The sequence below is a fragment of the Trachypithecus francoisi genome, unplaced genomic scaffold (genome assembly GCF_009764315.1).
Source record: "Trachypithecus francoisi isolate TF-2019V2 unplaced genomic scaffold, Tfra_2.0 Contig00084, whole genome shotgun sequence".
Taxonomy (NCBI): Eukaryota; Metazoa; Chordata; class Mammalia; order Primates; family Cercopithecidae; genus Trachypithecus; species Trachypithecus francoisi.
In genome coordinates this window covers 791,111-813,322 of record NW_022680469.1, presented here as the reverse complement: position 1 = coordinate 813,322, position 22,212 = coordinate 791,111, and the positions used below count along the sequence as shown (strand labels likewise).

At 38.7% G+C, this 22,212-nt stretch overlaps 1 long non-coding RNA gene across 2 annotated transcripts in view; it reads left to right on the top strand.

Annotated features, from left to right (window-relative positions):
- LOC117090666 overlaps positions 1-22,212 on the top strand; it is a 66,814-nt gene that overhangs the window by 41,523 nt on the left and 3,079 nt on the right. The window contains exon 2 of one of the 2 annotated variants that reach the window (XR_004440089.1): positions 22,029-22,135. This is a non-coding gene — a long non-coding RNA (uncharacterized LOC117090666). Of the gene's footprint in view, positions 1-22,028; positions 22,140-22,212 lie in introns of both variants that reach the window. The other variant, XR_004440099.1, reaches the window with a different exon arrangement.

Here is a 22,212-nt window from a genome sequence, read left to right as displayed (position 1 = left end):
GAAAACACTCTTCAGGATATCATCCAGGAGAATCCCCAACAGTAGGGCAGGCCAACATTCAAATTCAGGAAATACAGAGAACGCCACAAAGATACTCCTCCAGAAGAGCAACTCCAAGACACATAATTGCCAGATTCACCAAAGTTGAAATGAAGGAAAGAATCTTAAGGGCAGCCAGAGAGAAAGGTCGGGTTACCCACAAGGGAAGCCCATCAGACTAACAGCAGATCTCTCGGCAGAAACTCTGCAAGCCAGAAGAGAGTGGGGGCCAATATTCAACGTTCTTAAAGAAAGAATTTTCAGCCGGGAATTTTCATATCCAGCCAAACTAAGTTTCATAAGTGAAGGAGAAATAAAATCCTTTACAGATAAGCAAATGCTTAGAGATTTTGTCACCACCAGGCCTGCCTTACAAGAGGCCCTGAAAGAAGCCCTGAACATGGAAAGGAACAACTGATACCAGCCATTGCAAAAACATGCCAAAATGTAAAGACCATCGAGGCTAGGAAGAAACTGCATCAACCAACAAGCAAAATAACCAGTTAATATCATAATGACAGGATCAAGTTCACACATAACAATATTAACCTTAAATGTCAATGGACAAATGCTCCAATTAAAAGACACAGACTGGCAAACTGGATCAAGAGTCAAGACCCATCAGTCTGCTGTATTCAGGAGACCCATCTCACATGCAGAGATATACATAGGCTCAAAATAAAGGGATGGAGGAAGATCTACCAAGAATGGAGAACAAAAGAAAAGGGGGAGTTGCAATCCTAGTCTCTGATAAAACAGACTTTAAGCCATCAAAGATCAAAAGAGACAAAGAAGGTCATTACATAATGGTAAAGGGATCAATTCAACAGGAAGAGCTAACTATCCTAAATATATATGCACCCAATACAGGAGCACCCAATCATGAAGAAGCAAGTCCTTAGAGACTTACAAAGAGACTTAACCTCCATACAATAATAATGTGAGACTTGAACACTCCACTGTCAACGTTAGACAGATCAACGAGACAGAAAGTTAACAAGGATATCCAGGAATTGAACTCAGCTCTGCACCAAGTGGACCTAATAGACATCTATAGAACTCTCCACCCCAAATCAACAGAATATACATTCTTCTCAGCACCACATACACTTATTCCAAATTGACCACATAGTTGGAAGTAAAGCACTCCTCAGCAAATGTACAAGAACAGAAATTATAACTAACTGTCTCTCAGACACAGGGCAATCAAACTAGAACTCAGGACTAAGAAACTCAATCAAAAACGCTCAACTACATGGAAACTGAACAACCTGCTCCTGAATGACTACTGGGTACATAACGAAATGAAAGCAGAAATAAAGATATTCTTTGAAACCAATGAGAACAAAGATACAACATACAGAATCTCTGGGACACATTTCAAGCGTGGTAGAGGGAAACTTATAGCACTAAATGCCCACAGAGAAAGCAGGAAAGATCTAAAATTGACATTCTAACATCACAATTAAAAGAACTAGAGAGGCAGGAGCAAACACTTTCAAAAGCTAACAGAAGGCAATAAATAACTAAGATCAGAGCAGAACTGAAGGAGATAGAGACACAAAAAAACCCTCCAAAAAATCAGTGAATTCTGGAGTTGTTTTTGTGAAAAGATCAACAACATTGACAGACCGCTAACAAGACTAATAAAGAAGAAAAGAGAGAGGAATCAAATAGATGCAATAAAAAAATGATAAAGGGGATATCACCACCGACCCCACAGAAATACAAACTACCATCAGAGAATACTATAAACACCTCTATGCAAATCAACTAGAAAATCTAGTCTCTTTGTAGGTCTCTAAGGACTTGCTCTATGAATCTGGGTGCTCCTGTATTGGGTGCATATATATTTAGGAGAGTTAGCTCTTCCTGTTGAATTGATCCCTTTACCATGATGTAATGGCCTTCTTTGTCTCTTTTCATCTTTGATGGTTTAAAGTCTGTTTTATCAGAGACTAGGATTGCAACCCCTGCTTTTTTTTTGTTCTCCATTTGCTTGGTAGATCTTCCTCCATCCTTTATTTTGAGCCTATGTATATCTCTGCATGTGAGATGGGTCTCCTGAATACAGCAGACTGATGGGTTTGACTCTTGATCCAGTTTGCCAGTCTGTGTCTTTTAATTGGAGCATTTAGTCCATTGACATTTAAGGTTAATATTGTTATGTGTGAACTTGATCCTGTCATTATGAATTAACTGGTTATTTTGCTCATTAGTTGATGCAGTTTCTTCCTAGCCTCGATGGTCTTTACATTTTGGCATGTTTTTGCAATGGCTGGTACCGCTTGTTTCTTTCCATGTTTAGGGCTTCCTTCAGGGTCTCTTGTAAGGCAGGCCTGGTGGTGACAAAATCTCTAAGCATTTGCTTATCTGTAAAGGATTTTATTTCTCCTTCACTGATGAAGCTTAGTTTGGCGGATATGAAATTCTGGGTTGAAAATTCTTTTCTTTAAGAACGTTGAATATTGGCCCCCACTCTCTTCTGGCTTGTAGAGTTTCTGCCGAGAGGTCTGCTGTTATTCTGATGGGCTTCCCTTTGTGGGTAACCTGACCTTTCTCTCTGGCTGCCCTTAAGATTTTTTCCTTCATTTCAACTTTGGTGAATCTGGCAATTATGTGTCTTGGAGTTGCTCTTCTGGAGGAGTATCTTTGTGGCGTTCTCTGTATTTCCTGAATTTGAATGTTGGCCTGCCTACTAGGTTGGGGAAGTTCTCCTGGATGATATCCTGAAGAGTGTTTTCCAACTTGGTTCCATTTTCCCCCTCACTTTCAGGCACCCCAATCAGACGTAGATTTGGTCTTTTTACATAATCCCATACTTCTTGCAGGCTTTGTTCATTTCTTTTTCTTCTTTTCTTTTGGTTTCTCTCTCGCTTCATTTCATTCATTTGATCCTCAATCGCTGATACTCTTTCTTCCAGTTGATCGAGTCGGTTACTGAAGCTTGTGCATTTGTCACGTATTTCTCGTGTCATGGTTTTCATCTCTGTCATTTCGTTTATGATCTTCTCTGCATTAATTAATCTAGCTGTCAATTCTTCCACTTTTTTTTCAAGATTTTAGTTTCTTTGCGCTGGGTACGTAATTCCTCCTTTAGCTCTGAGAGGTTTGATGGACTCAAGCCGTCTTCTCTCATCTCGTCAAAGTCATTCTCTGACCAGCTTTGATCCGTTGCTGGCGATGGGCTGCGCTCTTTGCAGGGGGAGATGCGTTCTTATTTTTTGAATTTCCAGCTTTTTCCCTGCTTCTTCCCCATCTTTGTGGTTTTATCTGTCTCTGGACTTTGATGATAGTGACGTACAGATGGGGTTTTGGTATATGTGTCCTTCCTGTTTCATAGTTTTCGTCTGACAGTCAGAGGGACTGTCTGTTGGTCTGTTGGAGATTGCTTGAGGTCCACTCCAGACCCTGTTTGCCTGGGTATCAGCAGCAGAGGTTGCCGAAGATAGATATTGCTGAACAGCGAGTGTACCTGTCTGATTCTTTCTTGGAAGTTTCCTCTCAGGGGTGACACCACCCTGTGAGGTGTAGGATGTCAGACTGCCCCTAGTGGGGGATGTCTCCCAGCTAGGCTACTCAGGGGTCAGGGACCCACCTGAGCAGGCAGTCTGTCCGTTCTCGGATCTCAGCCTCCGCGTTGGGAGATCCACGGCTCTCCCCAAAGCTGTCAGACAGAGTCGTTCGCGTCTGCCACGCCCCGCTCTTTCCCTAATGGACTGCAGCTGTGCGCTGTCCGCAGAGGTAGAGTCTACAGAGACAGGCAGGCTTCCTTGAGCTGCTGTGAGCTCCACCCAGTTCGAGCTTCCCAGCGGCTTTGTTTACCTACTTAAGCCTCAGCAATGGCGGGGGCCCCTCCCCCAGCCTCGCTGCTTCCTTGCAGATAGATCCCCGCAGACGGCTGTGTTAGCAGTGAGGGAGGCTCCGTGGGCATGGGACCCTCCCGGCCAGGTGGGGATATATTCTCCTGGTGTGCCTGTTCCTTAAAGCGCAGTATGGGGTGGGAGTTACCCGATTTTCCAGGTGTTGTGTGTCTCAGTTCCCTGGCTAGGAAAAAGGGATTCCTTTCCCCCTTGCGCTTCCAGGTGAGGCGATGCCTCGCCCTGCTTCAGCTCACGCTGGTCAGGCTGCAGCAGCTGACCAGCACCGCTTGTCCGGCACTCCCTAGCGAGATGACCCCAGTACCTCAGTTGAAAACGCAGAAATCACCGGTCTTCTGTGTCGCTCGCGCTGGAGTTGGAGCTAATCTTTAAATAAAATAAGATCATCTTGAATTAGAATATTACAAGACATTTTTCTTAATACTCCGTGTGATCACAAAAAATTCTTCATTACATATACAAAAGCAACAAAAAAATAGCTACAGGATACAACTGGAATAAGACAACAGCAAAAACAAAATCAAGAAAGTATAATTGGAATAAAACAAAACAACTGCAAAAGTCAGGCAAAATTTAAAAATAAAATTGCTGTAGCCAGTTGTGAATAATAAATAATTACTTTAAGTATATCTAGATTCATTTTTTGAACGAAAAGATCCAATGCAATAGAAATGGCAAAAAATAAAAGTAAGTAAAATAAAAAAGGAACAAAAACCAATAAATTGATGCCAAGATGGTATCTGTATTTAGATTTCAGGGCACCAAAACATGAGAGTGAATGGATTAAAAATATTCAAAGTAAATGGTAATCAAAAGACAGTAGATGTACTTATATGAAAGTAGATGCTTATCAGTGTTGACACTGCTTTTGCACCTAGATAGATAGGGTGTTACAGAAACACAGCTACAGAAGATTAAATGACAGGCTATTTGATAACTATAGGTAGACTTTTCATCTGGCTTAATCTTTGATCTCCCTAATTGTTCTTGGTTGGGTTCATAAAATCTTTAACACATAAGAATTGCTTTAATCATCCTAGCAGCCATAGAAGGGATTCTCTGGTGTGTTGTGCTTTCTTAAAATTTTTATTTTATTTTTTTTGGAGAAATGTGTATATATACATATATATATATAAATTGTCTTTCTTATGTTCTCCCAAATGAACAGTCCCTCTTTGTTCTAAGCCACCTGGAGCTTCTGGTGGTGTGAAAGAAGCACCCCTGTCCCTCCACAACCAGGACTGCTCTGGGTCAGACGTCAGACCAGCACAATACTGTGTCTCACCCAAGGGCTGCTGTAGCCACACTCTGACTATGGCCTATGGTTGCCAAGTCCTTGGGAGTCTACAGCATGTAGGTTGCAAAGCCAGCCAGTATATATATTTATATATATATATATACACACACACACATATATATACTATATATAAAGTATGTACATATACCTAATGTAGATGATGGGTTGATGGGTGTAACAAACCACTATGGCACATGTTTCTCTGTGTAGCAAAGCTGCTCGTTCTGCACATGTATCCCAGAACTAAAGTATGTATATACTTATATATATTCTATAAAATATATTCTATATATACTCTCTATATAGTATAAAATATATTATATATACAATATATTCTATAGAATATGTTTTATAAAGTATATGTACTTTAAGTTCTGGAATACATATGCAGAACGAGCAGGTTTGCTACATAGATAAACCTGTGCCATGGTGGTTTGCTACACCCATCAACCCCTCATCTACATTAGGTAGATGATGGTATTTCTCCTAATGCTATCCTACCCCTACTCCCTTACCCTCCAACAGGCTCCTGTGTGTGATATTCCCCTCCCTGTGTCCATATATTCTCATCGTTCAACTACCACTTCTGAGTGAGAACATGCGGTGTTTGGTTTTCTGTTCCTGTGTTAGTTAGCTGAGAATGATAGTTTCCAGCTTCATCCATGCCTCTGCAAAGAACATGAACTCATCCCTTTTTATGGCTGCATAATATTCCATGGTGTGTATGTGCCACATTTCCTTTATCCAGTCTATCATTGATGGGCATTTGGGTTGGTTCCAAGTCTTTGCTATTGTGAACAGTGCTGCAGTAAACACACATGTTCATGTGTCTTCATAGTACAATGATTTATATTCCTTTGGGTATATACCCAGTAATGGGATTGCTGTGTCAAATGGTATTTCTGATTCTAAATCCTGGAGGAATCACCACATTGTCTTCCACAATAGTTGAATTAATTTATATTCCCACCATCAGTGTAAAAGCACTCCTATTTCTCCACATCCTCTCCAGCATCTGTTTTTTTCCTGGCTTTAATGATAGCCATTTTGACTGGTGTGTTGTGGTTAACTGTGGTTTTTATTTATGTTTCTCTAATGACCAATAATGATGAGGTTTTTTCCAGTGTCTTTTGGCCACATAAATGTCTTCTTTTGAGGAGTGAGACACAAATAGTTTTCAAGAGAAAAAAATTGATCTAGAAGTTAATATTATCTAGCAAATTGCCTTTTAGGAAAGGCTTAAGAAGCTCAACTGAAATCTTTTTCTGCCTTTTTTCATACCTGTGCAGTCTAGACTACTGTTAGGTAGCAATATTTTAAATTTTATCTAGCATTTTTAATGTGGCATCACACTATCTCCTATTTGGGAATTACCCAGATAGAGCTCACTTATATGGGTTGAGTTTTCCCACTAACAGATTTCACATTACTTTTTAAATTTTACTTTTTATAACTTGATTAAAATGCATCTAGGACTATTAACTTTTAAAATTAATCTTGATATGATCATTGAGATTTTAAATCTGTGAATTCATATTTCTTCTAAACTTTGGAATGTGAACAATAAAAATTCTGATAACTTTTCTTTGTCTCATTCTTCTCTTTTGTGTATTTTTATAATTGGTGTAGTTTTACAAATTAAGGCATCCATTAATAGACATAGTTATTTCATTTTTGCATGTCAATTGTTCTTCTTCTAATTGGTTAAACTCATAAATCTGTGTTTGGATGGCCATTTAATTCTTCTACCAGATTAGTTATGCTGTTGCAATTTTGTATTGATATTTTAAACAGCATGAATATATTACACAGCTGTACGTTTTCTGCTTTGTTCTTTTTGACAAAATTATTGTTAATTATATTTCAGGCAATTTCTAGGTCTCTGATTTTTTTACCTTTTCTTTGAAGTCTGATGAAATTTCTCTGGTTGTGTCATGAATGGCTGATACTTAGCATTCATTGTATCTCTGTGGTATTGTTTTATGCATTTGAAGAAGCAAAACCACAGAATTTTTGGATTGTGTTAGGCTTATAATATTCTTGAACGTCTGTGATATTTTGGGGGGAAAATAAAAGCAAAGTGTCTGACAAAGCTGTAGCTCATTACTTGTCACAAGGAGATGCAAATCAAAACCACAATGAGATACCATCTTATGCCAGTTAGAGTGGTGATCATAAAGTCAGGGAAAAAAAATAACACTGAAGAGGATGTGGAGAAATAGTTTAATTAGGTCCCATTTATTTAGTTTTCTTTTGGTTGCATTGCTTTTGGGTCTTTTTATTTATATATATATATATATATTTTTTTTTTTTTTTTTTTTTTTTTTGAGACAGAGTCTCGCTCTGTCACCAGGCTGGAGTGCAGTGGCCGGATCTCAGCTCACTGCAAGCTCCGCCTCCCGGGTTTACGCCATTCTCCTGCCTCAGCCTCCCGAGTAGCTGGGACTACAGGCGCCCGCCATGTCGCCCGGCTAGTTTTTTGTATTTTTTAGTAGAGACGGGGTTTCACCCTGTTAGCCAGGATGGTCTCGATCTCCTGACCTCATGATCCGCCCGTCTCGGCCTCCCAAAGTGCTGGGATTTGGGTCTTAATCATGAGTTTTTTGCCTAAGCCAAAGCCTACAGGATTTTTTCTCATATTATCTTCAAGAATGTTTATAGTTTTTGGTCCTAGATTTGAGTCTTTGATCCATCCTGAGTTGATTTTTGCATGGGGTGAGAGATGGGATCCAGTTTTATTCTTCTACATGTGGCTTACCAGTTTTCCCAGCATCATTTGTTGAATAGGGTGTCCTTTCCCCAATTTATATTTCTGTTTGCTTTATCAATCATGAGTCGGCAGTGAGTATTTGGCCTTGTTTTTTGGTTCTCTATTCAGTTTCATTACTCTGTGTGCCGTTTTTTTATATCAGCATCATGCTGTTTTGAAATAAAGCCTTGTATAATTTGAAGTCTACCCACACTTTGCTGGGATGGTTTTTTTTTTTCTTTATCTTATTTTCTTATTTCTTTAGTTCTCCACTTCCTAGTTGGCCCTTTGGGAAGGCAGATGTAGCCTTTTATCTACCTTTCGTAGAGGCTTTCTACAGGGCTAGTTCACCTCTTAGAGTTCTAAAAAGAACTCTTACCTACCGGAGACTGAAGGTAAAACACTAAATTTCTATGAAACACACTCCCATGAGCAGAATACTTTAAGAAATATCTGTCAATTAGCAACAGAAATATCCCGACTTAGGAAAATGCCAACAATCTCTTGGTAAATTGCTCTGTAGATAAGGCACTGGGCTAGCAGTATAAACTCCACCTGCTCCTTTCCATCATCGAATGACCATTAGGTTAGGCCCCCTTTAAAAGCATGCCCTTTCTGTTCCAAATCTAAAGTCATACACTTAGACAGAAAGCCTGCACTTATTCCCCTAGGCTATTTTTGAAATTAAAGAGGAACTTGCTCTTTACTAGAGTTTCTATATATCACTCTTGTCAATTTGACTCTGCAAGCAGCAAGTGACTGAATCTGCATTCTAGTCACAATATTTGTGGCCGATATGCAGAAATGTACACTGTGATTAGTCTGCACCTGACAGATTACTTTATTGAGCAAAAATGAGGGTACGTAGGAGTGACAGCTGCTCATACCTGGCTGACTGTTTTGATGAGAATTTTCAGAAAATTCTCAACAACGGACAGAAATGATTTATGGTTTGGCACACCTCCTTTTTACCTTACTCCCTTCAACATTCTTCTAAGGAAGAAAGTGACCTCCAAAAGATGGCTAAATTTGGAATAAGCTATATGATTTCAATAATATTTGACTATCCTCTGCCTCTCTCAGAGTGTCACTATGTCCCTGCAATTTTTGACTGTAGGTTCCTCAAAAACTATTTGAACATTTTATACCTTTGTATTTATTGGCATATGCAGCAGCACTGAAGCTCTTTGCTTGACTGAAATTCAGCTGTCCATGGAGCAATCAAACTTAGGAGAAGTTTCAGGGAGTTACCCAAACTATTGATTTGGACTCATTTTGAAGCACATTGTTTATTTGAATTTGTGAATGCATAAATGTCTGTATGAACACTAATTTCTTCTGTACTCTGCACCTGTTGTTTCACCCTCTTATCTGGGAGAGTCGTCTACTTGAACACTGAGAGTTCTCACTAATTTTTCCCTTTTAAAAATTCAACTAAATATTAACAGCTGAGCCAATTTTTATAAATTAATTCTTGAGGTAAGTAAACAAAAATACTAAAGAAAGTGACCCCATAGTTTATACTTAACTTTCAGTCACTTCTGGTATTTTTCATTATTATCTTTCTTTCTTACACTCTGCTTGTAAAATTGACTTTACAGTTACAAAAAGATTTGTAACAGGTTTTTATTAATAAAAAATCTCTGTGGCTGGGAGCAGTTTTCCTGAAGGGGCTTTAATGATTTTTCTTTATATAAAACCTTAGAATACAATTACAGTAATGTGGGACCAAAATTTTGCCTTTGGCTTTTATAAAGAAACTTTTAAAAAACTTTTCTCTCTAAAGTCCTTTGAAGTTGTTTTTACAGAGATTGTCAAGTCTTCCACAGAAGTTATAAAAAGTTATCATAGTTTTATAGAATCTTACTTTATAATGAAACTAAAGAATGCTGAATACATTGTTTATAAGGTTGTACTATGAATCAAGTTTAACAATAATAGTAAACTAAGGCAAGTGTAAAATATTGCTTACCTTTTAAACCAGATATTTATGAAAAGTAAACGATAATTTTGTTTTCCTTTGGATAAATGATAAAGAAAATGAGAAGAAATACAGATTATCTGTCTCACATTGTTTATTTGACCAGTTTTTCCCTTCAAAAAAATGTGAGTCTACCATGTAACAAAGTAAAAACTTTTCTTATATATTTAGATAACTTTTTCTGGGTTTTGTAACATCAGATGTTTAAATTGTTTATATTTGAAAAATTTTAAAAGTCTAATTCTAAGGCAAGCCTCTACTGATCTATTTATTCCTTTTCTGAATATGAGGTAGCCTAAAGTCCAAAAAAGGCTTATTTTACTTATCTGATATATTAATTATATATAGAAAGCATTGTGAACTATATTAATGTAATGCTGTTTATGCTTCTTTGAACTATATTCATACAGATTTGCCATTACTATGTGTCCTATAATTATTCTTAGTATATGTTATCAGTTGTATTTATAAATATTACTTAAAATATTTGTATACGACATATGTAACTGAGACTTAACAGTTGATTGTGTGTATAGTCATAGGAATTTTAACAATTTTGTCATCAACAATCACTCTTTTCTTTGATGTTTTATTAGGCAGTGTGTAAACAGCTACAAAACTCTAAGAAGTGCACATAAGAATGGGTTCCTGATAACTTTAGAATTGTGCCACTGAAATGGAACCAAAATCTTTCAGGACTGTCATGTAGAACTAAAGTATACCTGAGGATTGTTGATTCAATGTTGATCGGACAGGGAATAAATTTTAATGACAAAACTAACAATATTAAACTTTCATAACTTTTTGTTGAATTACTTTATTATTTTTGGTTTGTTTTCAATCGATATTTTCTTTTCTTTTAAGCTACTTGCAATTTATAAATGTTGAATAAGATTCATTACTTAGAGAAAATTTGGAGTGTCTTTTTCTGTCTCTACCAGATATCCCCAGAAAATGAGGACTATATTTAACTGTACTTAATATGTAGCAGTGTAATTATTTGAATACATTCCATTAGACTTGTAAAATGTCATTATAAGCAGTTATTATCTTACCAAAGTTTTTTTCTGCAATGGTATACTTTCAGATATAAAGAGACTGCTTAAAAAATCAAAGTTGACTTACACAACTCTTTAAGAGGCCATTGGAAAATCTATCTCTATTATTTATCTATGGGATTCCTCTATAGGCTTCCTGAACTCTGATGGTTAAATCATACCCTTTTCTGACAGGCCCAGGATCTCCAAATTATCTTGGCACCCTCAATAGAGGAGTTTCCCAATTAACGCAAGTATATGCATTCACACACAATGCATTGGCTTAGATCAAGGCTTTGGAAAGTCTAATCTGTGATCCTAATCAAACAAAGTTCCAGCAAAGACAATTTAAGAGGAGTCTTTATAACAAATAACTTTTATTGTAGCATTCAATGCCAATATTCAGGCAAAGCAGAATTTTAAATAACTAAATTTTTGAACAAATTGCCCTTACTATTATTTGTCTTTTATAAAAACAGGAACTGAAAGAGTATAATTAAAAAGTAATGTATAAAACTAATAATAATAATAAAAGAAGCATAACTTGAGAGAGGATGATAATTTTAAAACTCCAGTACACAAGCTGTTAGATTCTAGTACTGCCCGCTGTTTTTGAGTTTTTATTACTTTCCAGCATTTAGACTGAATGCTATGTGCTTCTTGGACTAAACTTACCAAGTTTGTGCATATATATGTGTGTGTGTGTGTGTGTGTGTGTGTGTATGTGTGTGTGTATTTCTGATTTGGTCTCCATGAAAACATTCCTACACTATTCCTTTTAAAATAGGCCCCCCAAAAAGTGTTATACAACCACCATATTCCTTCTCTGTAAATAATAGTGCTTTTAGTTTGACATCTTATTAAATTGGTCAGACATTAAACTGTGTATTTCTTTTATTTCCACAGAAATGTCTCTTATTAAAAATTTGAGTGCCTTCTTTACATGCAGATTACTAGCTCATTTGCAATGCCACCTTTTGAGTGAGGCAAAATTATTTAATCTGATTTATTCTCCTAAAGTAGACAGGGTGGACAACACATTATTTTTCTGTCTAACTTCTCATCATATTTACTTATGATTGATCATGAGAACTTTGTGAAATAATTAAGACTAACTTCTGTGCGTACATTCAAGAACATTTAGAAAATCTGTCAGATAGCCCTGGGATATGGACCAACAAATTAAAGCTGTGTCTGACTCCTTGCTGATGACTAAATAAATAGTTAGAATTATTTATCAGGTCAGAAAATTTTGTTTGTGAGGGCTACTGTTACCTTTTGACCTGCTTGCAAGAAGAGTCATACTTCTGCACTGCAGATTGTACTGTTGTTGCACCCTCAGTATGGGGTTACAAGACTGGCTTCTTCAGAGACCTTGCAGACGTGGCATCCTCATGATCTAACAGATAACTCTAAATTTTTGATACTCATGAACACTTCTAACTTCAATATATCATTTCCACTTTGAAACCCAATATTTCTGCCCCCTTTCAGCAGAAAGTATCCAGAATGAGTACAACACACAATTCCATAGAAATGGAATAAAATAGAAATGGTTTATTTTTCTTTTTATATAAACAAATGCTTTTATTTTTCTAAGAGATACATTAATTATATTGCCTTTTAACTCATTTTTTCTCCTTCCTACAGTCCATTTTATACTTAACCTTTAATAATTAAAACAGTCTTTTGACTCCTCTGCGTGAGGCCCTTACTACAAGTTTATTTAACTATGCTCTTGGAAGCTTCAGAAAAGAAAAGGCCAACAATTGCATGTTTAGGTGCCCAGCAAAAGGCAAAAGTTGTACATGCTAACCACTCACCTGTTTGCTTCTCCAGGCCTGTATTTCATTTGTGCTTACGGGTCATTTGAAAATGCTTCCTTAGATTAAGTTTAGAAGTTGAAATTAGAATGTGCTAAGTGCAATGGAGATTAAATGTGATAAGACTTCCAATAAATGCCTACAGTTGACAGACAGTACCTTTAACATCTGCTTCTGGGAAAATAGTTAAATTATCCTGTCTTAATTAAATGGAAAACATTGTTGCATCAATTCAATTTTATAAAAGTTGGCAGGATCTAAATCTTGTGCCTTTTTCGAGGGCCAATAGTTAACTTCCAAAAGATGCTCATAGACTATCCAGTCCCCTTGGGCAGGCACTACATTGGGCTTTCTGCTTGTTAACAATGATATTTGTTGACTCAACTATGGACAATCCCAGAGGCTGGAGTTCATGATTGGGCTATATATACACTAGTGACTAAGAATTTATGCTCTGGATTATTTGATCTTTCATTAATATTCCACTTCTCCGACCACCCATTTTGATACTTGGAAATGTTATCTAGTTGGTTACATTCTTAGTGGAAAACTTGGAATAATTTGCCATAGTGCTTAGTCCCACTCTTGGCATCTAGTGACTCTCATATCAGATAGAAGCAGTTGTTATAGTGACCCAGGTGACCTTGCAACATCTCCATCCATGTTGCTCCAGAGGACCAGAGGACTCAATTTTACTTTAAATGTTTATATATATTTATGGTCTACATAAACCATAATTATCATATGTTCTTCCATATTTTCTTCAGTAATCTAACTTTTAAAAACAACTGATTTGATTTCAAGTATTTGTTATTTAAAAGCCAAGAAGGAAAACAGTTTTTTTCTTGTATCACTACTTGTTGTTATCGTTGTTGTTGTTTTTATTATTATTATTATTTACTAAGAGATGGGATTAATGGGTTTAATGGTCACTCTGTTTTGACTTCTTTGAGATCCCTCCAGACTACTTTCCACTTTGGCTGTAGGAATTTACATTGTATCAATGGAGTCTACATATTTTTCCTTGAAGTCTTGCTAGTTTGCATAATTGTCATATTTTTAAATAATATCTATTCTTCCTGGTATGAAGTATTATCTGTTTGTGGTTTTGATTTGGATTTGCTAAGAAGAGCCATCATAGGTACTCAGAATTTTCCATAAGTTAGGAGGGTCCTTTTACTTCAAAAGGAGCACACCAGCTGTCTAGTAATGACTCTCAATCAGTCGGTATTTTCCAGAATTACAGAGGTAGAATTCACAATCAGAATAGCAATAAAATTAGTTGAGATTGAGCAGAATGTTGAAATTTAAATCAAGACAGTTAATTCATATAGTAGAACAATTCATTCTCATAGGGAGATTAAAGTCCTATTTTAAGAAAGATCCAAGCTGAGCTTCTTGAGATAAAAATAATTACTACAAGCATTTTTTAAATACACAGAAGTAATAACAGTGAAATAGACCGAACTGAGGAAGAGTTCATAGCTTAAACACTAGTTCTTCGAATTAACACAATCAGACAAAAATCAGAAAATGAAACACCAAAAAAAAAAAAAGCAAATTTGTGTCAAATCAGCATTTCTACTCTTCTCCAAATAATAGTTCTTAAGAATCTATGACATTAAGAAGTCACTGTGTGAGGAACGTTTGTAAACCCACAGGAGCCACTTCTCAATTGTACAATAAAATTTTTCTCCTGTCTCTGAGAGACATCTCTTTAATAGTAATAGAGTAGATCATCAAAGTAAGGAAGATAATTTCATAATGACATATCAATGAATCAGAGGAGATAAATCCCAGAACTGCTCTTCTCCAGCTCCCTGGTAGTCTTACGGGATTTTGTTGGGCTTATGCCACACTTCAAAATAATCCTGCTTGGAGAAAGTGACAAGTTATTTTCTTTGTTGCTAAACACTGTAAGCTAACACAGATAAACCCCTAAATACAAAAATAGTGGGACCGAAATTCTATGTGAGAAATATTTATGTGAAGTAATTTTTTCATGGAAACCAGAGTTTGTTTATCTGAAGAATAACTATGCAAGTAATTTCTCATGATTGGCTTTTAGAAGAGTTTACGTCTATCCAACTTCATGATAAATTTTCATTGAGTTGAATATTATTATTGGTTGTTTATTTAATAATAAATTGTGTTTGTTCAATATTGTGAGCAATTTTCTGAATAACCAGAATATTTTATTATAGATAGATTTTATAACAATCAGACTTTGTAAGTAGTTGGTTTTCTGGATGAATAGAAGGTTTAGTTATGGCAATGTTATAGGAAATAGCAATTATTTGGGTACACAGGGTAAACAGAGTACCCAAAAGAAAACTTTTCTAACAAGAAGACTTCAGAAATAGCTCCTTTTCTAACTTACACCATTCAAGGAAATCACTTCTTTCCTAAGACAGGGCAGCATGAAAGTTCAGGTTGTAAATCATGGATAAACAGCTTGAGCACAGGAGGAGGAGGAATCTGTTGGGTAATCATTGAACTTCACACCATATAATGGCTCCAGTAAAAACAGTGGCCTTTAATATGTACATCCCTTTCCCTTTAGGCACACTAAAATACAGTAGCTAGAAGCAGAAAGGGGAAAGAATGCCTGCAGCTGCAAGAAGATGTCTGGGAACTGTCACAGAAACTCTCCCTCCCAGATAAGCATCACAGAGCAATAGACTAAGAGTCTGCCTACGTGATCAGGGAGTGGGATGAGATCTGATTAAAAAGAAAACAGACACTGCATGTTCTCACTCATAGGTGGGAATTGAGAACAATTGGACACAGGAAGGGGAACATGACACACCGGGGCCTGTCGTGGGGTGGGGGGAGCTGGGAGGGATAGCATTAGGAGATATACCTAATGTGAATGATGAGATAATGGGTGGGGCACACCAACATAGCACATGTATACATATATAACAAACCTTCACATTGTGCACATGTACCCTAGAACTTAAAGTATAAAAATAATTGGGGGTCTAAAAAATAATAAAATGGTTAAAATGGCAGAAAGAGAAAAGAAGAAGGAAGGAATGAGGGAAAGAAGGAAGGAAGGAAGGAAAAGAAAGAAAAGAAAAAGAATGAAAGAAAAAAGGGAGGGATGAGAGAGGGAGGGAGAGAGGGAGAAAGGGGAAAGAAGGAGGGAGGGAGAGAGAAAAAGAGAGGGGGGAGAGAGAGAGAGAGAACAACCAAAAACCTCTGCTCTCCCAACTGAATTATCAAGCCTTTGGAGCATAAGACATCTCCTTCTCACTAACGCCCTCCTCACTAGCCCATTTATAAAAACCCTGACATTCCTGAGACCAAGATCCTTGGTATTTACCACAGACAAAGAGATTGCTTCATTTTGAGGACCCACCCAGGATTTAAAGATGTATTCCCCAGAAGACCAGTACAGGAGTGAATGTCTACTTTAATTTTTCAGGCTTCTTGTCCTCAGTTTTAGGGTTTTGTTTTGTTTTTTTTCCTTCCTTTCTTTCTTTCTTTTTCTTTTTTTAATACGGAGTCTCACTGTGTCCCCCAGGCTGACTGCAGTGACATGATCTCGGTTCACTGCAACAATCTCCCGCCTACTGGATTCAAGCGATTCTTCTGCCTCAGCCTCGCTAGTAGTTGGGATTACAAAGGTGTGCCACCATGCCAGATTCATTTTTGTATTTTTAGTAGAAATGGGGTCTCACCATGTTGGCCAGCGTGTTCACAAACTCCTAATCTCAAGCCATCCCAAAGTGCCTGGATTACAGGCATGAGCTCCTGCTGCTAGCCTGTACTCGCTTTTTATTATCTCAAAGAGCTATCAAAAAACATCAAGCATCTGATGGCTGATTAACCACAAGGGCTAGTCTTGAAGACTCAGATGTGAGGCTTACTGGGGAGGACCTAGTCAATCCCTTAGTGCTCTCAGGGTGCTAGGAATGTAGTCTATCCAAACCAGGTTCCTTTCATGGAGAGCTTGGCTGTTGCATGGGACTCAAATAGGTCTTAAATTAATTGAGAATTTCTGACCATGGCTACACCCCAGTGTTTTTCAAAGGTTTCTGGACTGACCCTAGCCTACAACTACCCAACCAGGTGTTAGCCTCAGGATCTCAGAGATTTCCTATTGCAAATGTTATTTGCCTCCTTTACTTTTGGAGGTCATCATGTTTCCCATCCCCTCTCTGGATGCAATGCCGCAAGAGTTTTTACAAAGCAATGAAATAATTCAATTAAGCAGGCTTAGCAACCAGGAATGCAGGTAAAGGGACTGCAGTTTTTTATGACTTGCTGCAGACAGGAGGATTTATAATCTAGATCCCAAAGACTGTTTAACTGCTAATAATAGCACTTCCTGGGGTTGGGTAGGAGGTTACTCCTTCCCCCACAACCATCACTGAACACCTCTTTTTCTACCTAGGCCGTTTTTGTTATTGTTGGTTTCCATGTGAGGAGCCAGCACTGACCAGTCAGACTGGATAGTCCCTCTATGAGGTGAATTATCTTTTTTCTTCTAGGAGCTATGCTATAGGGACAGCTAGCTACAAGTTAAAAACTTCCCTCTCCATGCTTGGTTAGAGAGCATGTGGAGACAAAGTATTTCAGTGCTGACAGTGCCACCTAATGGAACAGGAATCCTCTCCATGGGAATCTTGTCTGCCCTTTGCCAAAAGCCTCTAGCGTTTTAGTTCTTCTTTCAGCAGTAAGGAGGGACATATCTTCCAAAATCAATTTTAGTCTTAATACTCCCTGCGTTAGCAGGAAAGCCATCATTTAACACTTATGTTCTCTTAGTCACCTATAATGCCTACAATGAGAATGGCATCTAAATAGAAAGAGAATTTTATATCTGAAAGTTAACTAGAACCTAAATGTTCTCAGTTCAGTACATTCTCTCTTTTAAGGGGCCTTGCTCAAATGCAACTGTTACATAATCTCTCCCAAGGCCCATCTATCAAGGAGTCACACAAGTCACACAAGTCTAAGAGTTCAGAGGATAATTGCTGTATTATTAGGAAAAAGACTGAAGTCACATGGACAAAGGTTACTAGCCCCATTGATTCGGTACTGTGGTACTCTGTCCAGAATTGATTACTTCTGGTGGGTTCTTGGTCTCGCTGACTTCAAGAATGAAGCTGCAGACCCTCGAGGTGAGCGCTGCAGTTCTTAAACATGGTGTTTCCAGAGTTTCTTCTTTCAGATATTCAGATGTTTCTAGAGTTCCTTCCGGTAAGTTTGTGGTTTTGCTGACTTCAGGAGTGAAGCCACAGACCTTCACAGTGTTACAGCTCTTAAAGGTGGTGCATCTGGAGTTGCTTGTTCCTCCCAGTGGGTTCTTGGTCTTGCTGACTTCAGGAATGAGGCCACAGATGCTCGCAGTGAGAGTTACAGCTCATAAAGGTACTATGGGCCCAAAAAGTGAACAGCAGCAAGATTTATCATGAAGAGCAAAAACACAAAACTTCCACAGCCTTTGCTGCTGCTGACTTGAGTGGCCAGCTTTTATTCTCTTATTTGGCCCTCCCCATGCCCTGCAGATTGATACATTTTACAAAGCGCTGATTGGTCCATTTTACAGAGTGCTGGTCCATTCACTTTACAGAGTGCTGATTGGTGTGTTTACAATCCTTTAACTAGACACAGAGTGCTGATTAGTACATATTTACAGAGTGCTGATTGGTGCATTTACAATCCTTTTGCTAGACACAGAGCACTAATTGGTACATTTTTACAGAGTGCTGATTGGTGCATTTTCAATCCTTTAGCTAGACACAGAGTGCTGATTGGTGCATTTACAATCCTCTAGCTAGAGAGAAATGTTCTCCAAGTCCCCACTCGACCCAGGAAGTCCAGCTGGCTTCACCTCTCAGTACCATGTTTAGTGGTTACACCTGCAACCATAAGATGGCAATTATGGTGTTGGGACCCAGAGACCAAGGAAGGAGGTCAGGGGTCTTCCCCTACAACCTGGGTCACATTAAAAAGAACTGAGAGACAGAACGATGCCTCTTCCTTTGTCTCTTTATTCGAGGGTAACAATCCTCTTCAGCTTGCACTTCTCTGGATTGCATTCTGAAGCATTGGGACTCCTTTGACTCTGGAATTTTGAATAAAAATGGCTCATTTTCTTTAGCACAATGGTGTGGCCTTGTTACCATCTCAGGAATAAACAGACCTGGCCAGCTGAAGAGAGCCTTGATTCTAATTTTATCCAACAATTAGATCTTTTGTGTAGATGGGAAAGCAAATGATCTGAAGTTTGATATGAATAGGTTTTCTTTGCCCTATGAGACAACCCAGACCTTTGCAAGTGTTTCACAATTGACTCACCTCTTTTGGCAATCATGTCAGGTCTGTGGAGAGTAGTCCTCCTAAGTCAGAAGAGAAAGTTCAGAGGAGCTGAAGGGGGTGCTTTCTATGTGTCCGAGTTATTTCAGTTTCTCTTATCCAGGGCCCCCTCTAACGGCACCAAAATTTCCTCCAGCTCCACAATCTCCAAAGCTCTCCACTGTCCCAATTTCACTCCTACCCCTATAAGAAATGCCAGATGGAAGGATCACCACTGAAACAGACATTCTTCTTTCAGTACAGGACCTTAGGAAAATAGACACTTGGGCAGATCTTCTCATGACCTGGATAATTTGGAGACATTCCAAAATTTAACTTAGTGTTCAACCTCTAGTGGAGGGATGTTTTGCTGCTCCTATAGCAAACCTTCACTGCAGTTGAAAAGCAGGCAGTTCCTGATATTAGAAGAAAGCTACAGAAACAGGCTATAGGACCAGATTGTATCTTGAAGAACCTTCTGAATGTGGACTCACTGGTCTTTTACAACAGGACTGGGAGGAGGCGCAGGAGAAAAGAAAAAAAAAACAGCACAAGAGAAAGACTGAAGCTCTAGTGGCTGAGTCCAGGATCCCGCAGGAGCATCCACTAATTGCCACCTGCTACCATTGTAAAGCCAGGGGACCTTAAGAATTGCCCATGCAACAAGAAAAAGCCACCTTGACCCTGTCCAGCCTGTGGTGAAGACTACTGGAGATTGCACTACTGCCAAAAGAGACAGAGGTCACTGAGTACAGAGTCATTGTCACAGATGCTCCAGCAGGACTGATGGGATCTGGGGCTCAAACCCCTGGCTCCTATGGTTCAAACATCCATTACTGCTCAGGAGTCCTGGGTGATTCTAGAAATTGAACGGAGGAGGGCAAGCCTCCCACTGGATTCTGGAGCCAGTCTTTCTGTTCACCTCCCTAATCCAGGCCTCCCCTCTTCCCACAGCACAACAATGGTGGGTGTCTTAAAAAGGACACTTAACTTGATATTTTTCTCCACTACTTAGTGGTAGTTGTGGGGACTTATTATTTACACAGTCCTCCTTTATTATGCCTGAAAGCCCCACTCCTTTATGAGGTAGAAATATTTAGCCTGCACAGGGGCCGACATCCTCATGGCCCCAGGACAAACAAACTCCTTGTCTTTCCTTGGTGGAGGCCAATATTAATCTAAAATGTGGGCAACTCAAGAAAGAATAGGTCTAACTAAAACTGCTAGGCCAGTTCAGATCCACCTTAAAAATCCAACTTTTTTTGATAACCAGAGACAATACCCGCTAAGGGCAGAGGCCAAGAAAGGGCTAGAAGCTATTATTAGTAATAAGCTGAAATTCAGGCCTCCTCAAACCCTGTAACAGTCTTTGCCACACTCTCATAGTAGGAGTGCAAAACCCAATAAATACTGGAGATTAGTTCAGGACCACCACCTCATTAATGAGGCTGTAGTCCCAATACATCCAGTAGTCTCTAATTCCTACACATTGCTGACCCAAATACCTGACGGAACTAACTATTTTACAGTCCTAAATTTAAAGGATGCTCTTTTCTGCATACCATAACATCCTGACTCTTAATACATGTTCGCCTGTAAGGGTCCCTCCTGCCGAACCTGCCAGTTAACATGGACATGGATGGTGCTGCCTCAGGAATTTAAAAACAGCCCTCACTTGTTTGGATAAGCACTGTCAAAGGCCTCTCTAAGTTCTCCCGTCCTACAGTCAGCATCTTGCAGTGTGTAAGTGAGACTCTCCTCCTTGCCCCAGTCAAGGAAGTCTCAGGAAGGCACTAAGACTTTCCTCAGTTTCTTAATTGAAAAGGAATAGAAGGTCTTAAAATATAGAGTTCAGCTCTGTCAGACTTCATTAAAGCACCTAGTTCTGGTAGTATCGGGAGGAACCAGAACACTAGGTGAGGAAAGTATTAAGCCCCCCCCCCCTTTTTTTTTTTAAACAGTTAGGGGATTCATGGGCATTACTAGATTTTATAGACTGCTACTTGGGTACAGGGAAGTGGCTCACTCTTATAATACTTCAGAAGGGAAACTCAAACAGTTAAACTCATCTCCCCTTTTTGGAATCCTAAAGTTCAAAAAGCCTTTAACGGCTAAAACAAGCCTTGCTTAAAACACCAGCCCTCGGTATCCCCATGGGGAAAGCATTCAGTGTCTTCGTATCAAAGGAAACGAGGAGGGGAAGGAAGAGGACGGAGAAGCGGGAAAGAGGGGAGGGGAGGGGAGGTAAAGGGAGGCGATAAAGGAAAAAAAAGAGAAAAGTATTAACTAAGGCTTGAAGTCTGGCTCTACAGCCAGTGGGTTACTTAACCTAGGAACTTAACTTGGTTCCTAAATGATGGTCAGCCTACCTCCAAGCAGTTACTCTGGTGGCTTTGCTGGTGCCTGAGGCCACTATGTTAACAACCGGGAATAACTTAACTATTTGCACAGCACACAGTATAGCAAAACTGCTGTCGTCTAAGTAAAGGCTCTGGCTAACAGAAAATTGCCTCCTCAAACATCAAGCTTTGCTGCTAAAGGTATCTGCAGTCCAGTTGAAAACCAGTTCTTGCCTGCGCTCAGCCACTTTCTCCCAGAGAAACCTGAACATGACTGTGAACAGGTAGTAGAGCAAAGTGTTTTTTGATGTTTTTTGTTTGCTTGTTGTTGTTTTAAAAATATGTTTGCATTCAAGTGTTCTGCTTAATTGAAAGTGGAAATCCAAGTTACGGATATATTTAAAAGGCCTTTATCTTTTTCTCATCAAAAATCTTGTTTTCCTGGAAAAGGTTTTGTTGTTGTTGTTGTTGTTTTGTTTTGTTTTGTTTCCACTCAGGCTACTGAATTACTTTTCTTTCTTTCTTTTTTTTTTTTCTTAACTTTGTCTTGCCACTCTTGGTGCATGCACGAAGAACGCTAGAATGACTTCTGATGGCCTCGTGAAAACAGAAAAGGCATCACAAATCAATTTTGGTGAAAAAAAATCTCTGTTTTTCTTATGGAACCCCCGGAATTAAAAGTGAGTAAGTACTTCTCAAAATCTCTCTTTCTCTTTCCAGCTCCTCACACGGAGCAGCCGGCCTGCGCGGCTGACCC